This window comes from Desmodus rotundus, chromosome 3 (genome assembly GCF_022682495.2).
Source record: "Desmodus rotundus isolate HL8 chromosome 3, HLdesRot8A.1, whole genome shotgun sequence".
In the NCBI taxonomy this organism is placed as follows: Eukaryota; Metazoa; Chordata; class Mammalia; order Chiroptera; family Phyllostomidae; genus Desmodus; species Desmodus rotundus.
In genome coordinates, this window is record NC_071389.1 from 2,095,246 (window position 1) to 2,101,245 (window position 6,000).

A 6,000-nucleotide genomic window follows, 5' to 3' on the forward strand; every position below is an offset into this window, starting at 1 on the left:
TGGGGAGCCCTGGGGGCCTTCCAGGGGAGGGGCCCCCCCTAAATGACATCTGAGCTCCATTCCAGCCTCTGGGGTTTCTCTGAGCTGAAGAGGCTTGTGTGAATCGTTCAGAATGTTCTTTCCAAAAGCAGATGAACATCTCATTCTGGAACTGATGACACGGGAAATGGGCTTGAGGAATGTGACGCTGGGGAGAGCAGGGGAAGTGACAAGGACCTCTGCTGTCTTCCCCGCTGAAGCCCCAGCCGCGGTGGGCTGGAGGGGCATGTGGACAGGCAGGGAAGACCCCAGCCCATGGGGGGCTGGAGGGGCGTGTGGACGGGCAGGGAAGCTCGACATCTGGGGCTTTTCCTCTGAACATCGACAGGCATTAGGCTTGTCACCCAAGGTCGGTGCATGTGGGTACATGTACTCGGGGCCGGGGGCAGAGGTGAACCAGCCTGGGAAATATGGGAGATACCCGTCCGACTCAAGGCCCAGCCTTCCCTGCCCATTGGCCCCTGACCAGTTCAGGGGTGGACACAGGCCACCTCCTGTCCCTGACAGTCCTCCCAGGGGGTGGATGCTTCACTTACAAACCCTAACTGTCCACTTTTTCTCCCCAAAGGTGGTCAGAGGTGGCAATGTTTCAGGCCTCCTTCAGAGCTTGTTGACTTTAAGGCCAGGCTTCTGTGCCCCCAACAAGGGTGTGGCTCCCTGGTGTGCTCGCCCTCCCCATGGCTGACATTCCCCTGCTGCGTCGCGCCACCGCACACAGCATGCACCCGAGGACGCCCGCCGTGGCCCCACCCTCCTGGCCCTGCCGTGGCCCGCCAGCCCCGGGAGCATCCCAGCCTCCCCCGGGGCTTCAGCCCAGGACCCCAGAGAGGCGGCTGAGAGAGCTGTGCTCTAACCCAGTTTCCGTGATTATTTTTAACTTTCCTGGACATGAATATTGATTGGCAATGTAAGTGGGTGAACCGCTCACGAGGGAGACTCAGGTTGGGCTCCAGTTCTGTAGAAATGGAAGGGAGGGGGGCGGAGGCACCACCACAGGGGCAGCCAGTGCCAGCCAGCCATGGCGTGAGCCAAGACCAAGGGCGGCTCCCGCCTCAGCCATGTGGCCCACCCTGGGCCTGGAGCCCCGCTGTGCCCACTTCCTGCTGTGTTCCCTGCTCTCCCTTCCCTCCACCCCACCACCTCCCCCACTGCCAGCACGGAGGAAGCGGAAGCCTCAAACCCAACTTGGGCTTCACCTTCCTCCTCCCCTGCCCCCAAAATTCACCAAGAAAGTGCAATATGCCCCGTGGGCCGGCTTGTTGGAGGTGAGGAGGGCAAGACGGAGGAGCCCTCCAGGGAGACCTGGGCTTCTTGCTCCTCCTCCCACACTTTCCCAACAGGGCAGGCGGGGTCCCTCCCAACCACAGACCCAGCACCAGGCATGGCCATGGTAGAAAGCAGGTGGCAGTGCCATCCCCACTCAGCAGACAAGGACACTGAGGTGGACAGAGGTTGAGGGGCTCTCCCAAGACCAGCAGATGCAGGGGGTCCTCCTCCAGTACCTGCCCACTCGCCACCCTGCTCAGCCACCCACTGGGAGTGGCACTCCAGAATGCCACCCGCTGGTGGTGGCTGAGCGGGTCTGGCTGGCAAAGCCCTCGGGAGACGAAGTCTTCAACCAGCCTTTCCCGGGGGACTTGCCAGCTCAGGGAGGAAGATGCACCGTGAGGTGGGGGAGGGGAACCGCATCAGGAAACGCCAAGTCCAAGATGGCCTAAGCTCACACTCACTGGACGCCAGATTCAGCCCTGCCCAGGAGGAGGCCCGGCTCCACCGAAGAGCGATTTTCCTCGCATCCATCCACACCTCCACGGTGGAGGTCACCCAGCCAGTAGCTGAGTTGAGCAGCCAAGCCAGGGCCACAGCCATGCTCACCCCCACATCCAGGCAAGGCTGCCCTCTCCCCTGCCCCCTCTGACCTCCTGCCCCCACGGCTCTGGGAGACCTGCTGAGCAGGGGCACACACACCAGGCTCTCAGCTGCAGGGACGTCAGTGGCCACTCGGGCTGCGCGCAGGGAGCTGGCGGCCTGTGTCTCCCAGCCCGCAGTGCCCGGGTGCCCCTCTGATGACCCAGGACCTGGCTTCCTCAGAGGTGGCCCCTCCAGGTGGGGGTATTTACACTTGGACACGCACAGGAGCCGATGGGGGAAGGCAGGAAGGACATGGCCAGATGGTAAGTTCTCCTCTCCTCCCCTTGGGCGCCACTCCAAACATAGTGTGCCCCGTGGCCTTTCCGGAGAAGCCCTGCCGGGTCACACAAGGCCTCTGTGTGTCTGGGAAGGCCGGGGCCAGCGGGGTCCCCTTCTGTGCTTCACCTTCCGCCCCACCCAGCTGTGGCACTCCCAGAACTTCACCCCTTCTGCTGGAGCACCAGGGCAGAAATCTCCCCCAAGGCTGTGGTTTGTGGGGAGCCCAAAAGAAGACAGAGCTGGGTCTTGGAGGAAAGCGTGGCTTCCGTGTGCACAGCCGGCTGGGAAGGTGTCCAGGCAGCTTGGTGGCAGCGTCCGGGAAACTGATGGAGAGCAGGCTGAGCCAGGGTTTGTCCAGGGCACGGTTTCGGTGCAGCTGCAGGTCAGGGCCTCGATGGCAGGTCTGACCCTAGCCCTCATTCTGTGGACCAGCTGTGGGGAACACACCCCATTGTCACACACTGGGTCACCCAGACAGCGGGCTCACACTCAGGCTAAATGGTTCTGGTTTTGAAAGATGTCCCTGGTGGAGCAGGTGTTGCCCGCCGGGGGACATGAGAGAAGCAGAGTGTGAAAAAGGGTGTGAGCAGCGGACCGGAGGACACGAGACCAGAGCCAGGGGTCGGAGAACAGACATGACACCTGTCAGCCGGAAGAGGCCACTGGCTGCCTCGGCAGCCTAGGGGTTGACCGGCAGGAGGAACAGCACAGTGGAGCTGTGCCCACAACCACCAGTGGGGGCTGCTCGTCCTGTGTGGTGGGGCCGAGTGGCGTGAAGGTCTCCCAGTGTGACTTCAGAGGAAACTGACCCCAGGGCCCGTCCAGGAGCCCACAGCACCATTCCCCACCCAGACCTGCCTCTGCCTCTCCCGCCTCTCCATCCTTCCCAGCCGGGCACCTGCCGCCTGGCCCATTTGCCTCACTGTCCTGCTAGTCCGCCCACCTGCTGCCCGCCTCTTCTCACACCCATCCCAAGTCCGACCGTAGGTATTTCAGCCCAGAAACCTCCAATGTCCCAAACGCCTCCCAGATCCTTTGAAGGTGTCCACGGTCTGTGACAGTCCTGGGCGAGGGCCTTGTGTCTGGTCCACCTGCTCCCCAGGGAATGGGCGTCCTGGGGCTCACCTTCGGCCCAGAAAGGAGCAGTGCTTGGAACACTGACAACCCGGGGAGGCGTGTCCCTCCGGTGAAACATACCCCTCGTCCTGCCACGCGTTTCCTTGTCCTTGGTGGTGGGTCTCACTGCTCGGTGGCCTCCAGACCACCGGGGGGACTTGACTCAGAAACAGACCAGCGGCTCGCTCCCAAAGCTGTTGTCTGGGTGTCATCTGTCACCTGTGCCCGGTGTGACACGTGACCGAGGTGAGCCCCACCACCCTCAGGGGGTTTATTCCCTCTCCTTGAGGTTTGGGCTCTGGCTGGCGATGGGCGTAAGGACGTTAAACACGCCACAAAGCACACCTGTCCAGCCACAGGGGCATCGGGACGCCTTTGCTGGGGTCCGGGGGGAGGTGGCGGCCTCTGCTGTGTCCCTGAGGCCAGAGGTGCCCTCTGCCACATCCGCCTGCAGTCGGGTCCTGGGCCGAGCAGGGAGGGAGTGGAAGGAGCACCTGCCCCTGCCAGAGGGAGACCTCACAATGTCAGTTTCTGGAAATATGGGGGTGACGATGGCCAAATCAGGGCTGTACATTCCCTGCCGTTGCCCTTTTGTCAGCCTCTCATAAATAAATCCCTGTGAGCTCGAGATAGGGTGGTGACGCCGTTCCTCTTGTTCTGACACCCGGGGAAGACCATGCTCACGGGGCAGTCAAACGGGGAGTCCCCAAAGCTCAGATGTGTCCTGCCCGTGGGAGGCCCCTCGCCCCTCACTCGGCACCTTGGCTGATAAGCTCTTCCAGCCTTCTCAGTCCCTGACCCCCCTTTCTGCACGGGCCAAAGCAGCAGTCCCCCACTGTGGCTTCCTCTTTGGGTTCCACGTTAAGCTGCTTGCTCATTTTAAACTGCCCTTCTCCCAGGAAAGAGGTGACAGACTCTCTAAGGTACAACTCAGCTCTCACTTCTCCTCCTCCAGGATGCCCTGGCGCAGGGTCCGTCCACCCCGCCTCGCCCCGTGGTCCCTCAGCACTGGGTCACATCTGCAGCGGTCCGTCACAGCGGGACTGGAGGCAGAGGTAGTGGCCACAGGTGGCATCTGCTGAGCAGGTACCTGCTACACACCTGGACCACAGTCGGCCCTGACCCCGGCCTGAATGGCCAGAGTAAGAGGAGGTCCCATCTTCTTTTTCTCCTTTTTCATAGGTCTATGAAGTTGTAAAATAAACAGTAGCTGTCACTACCATGGTGCCCATAGCTCGATTTCCACGTGCGGGGTCACTCCGAGTCTTTGAGGACGTCCCCTGAGGGAGAGGACGGTGCACTGTCATAGCTGGACTGTCTATAGCTGCACAAGAAACCACTCGACACCTAGTGGCCAAAAATAAAACAGCATTTCGTTTTTTATTCCTAACTCTTCTCTGAGTCGACTGGGCTCAGCTGGGCGGTTCTCTCTCCAGGTCGCTCACCTGGTGGCAGTCAGACAGTGGCTGGGGTCGGAGTCCTCGGAGGTTCCATCACTCATGTGCCTGCAGCCCGAGCTGGACGAGTCACACAGCTAAGGCTCCCTGGGCCGTTCTCTCTCTCTCTCTCTCTCCCTCTCTCTCTCTCTCTCTCTCTCTTTCTCCCCGCCTCTGTGGTCCTCCTTCCAGCTTCAGTTTCCTCGTTCAAAATGGTACTGATAGAATGAACCACCTCGTGGGGTTGCCGTTCAACTCAAACAAGCAGGTGCGTACTCGACAAACATCAGCTGACACAGTGACAGCTGTTATCATCCTCGAGGGGACCTGGCAGCTGCAGGAGGTCAGACACTCAGCAGCTCCCACTGGAGTGGCGGGCGACGCTGCCTACCCAGGCTCCCGGGGAAAATGAAGGCCGGTGGGCGGAAGTGATGTGGATGAAGGTTCTAGTGCAATTTCAGAAACGGCATAGGCTGCCAGGACAAAGAGGAAGTTCCCCCGTACTGAGCAGGTTCAACACAGACGGGCCGGCCATTTCCTGGGGAGTGGCAAGGGTGCACCTGCTCCGAGTGGAAGCCTAGACCGAGTGACTTCTGGGGCTTTTCCGACTCTGACTTGCTATCCCTTTCCGATTCCATTTTGTGTCCAGCACGGGACCGAGAACAGGCAACATGAACTTCACCGGGAGTCCTTTCTTCGGCCACTCATGTACCTCTTTAACAGATATTCGTCGAGCATCCAGCAAGTCCCAGGTCCTGAGCTCAGCGCTGACGTCGGGCTGATGGCAGCCACACGATCGGTGCGCCGGGTACGTGAGCCTCCCCTTGGAATCCAGTGCAGGTGCAGACGGTCCAGAACCAGGCTGCAGGAGAAGGGCCTGTGGGGAAAGAAGCCCGGGGAGAGGCCACTGAACCTCATCCGTGGAAGCTCCTCTGAACGAATGGCTACTTAATGTGAGAGCTGGAGGGTGAGTAGAAGTTTGGGACAAGGTGGGTGGCGGTGGCGGAGGGGGTGAGGTGGGAAAGAAGAGTGGGCTGGCCAGGAGGAGGGAGTGGCCATGAGAGGAACAAGCACAGGGGGGTGGGCAAGGCTCTTTACACACCAGCGCACAGGGCATGGAATGGATGGGACCTGTGTGAACAGCCCTGTTGCTCATCGGAGGTATTCTTGTGTGCACCCCGTTGCCAGCGGTCTCCCCCAGTCTCTCATCGGAAAGGCA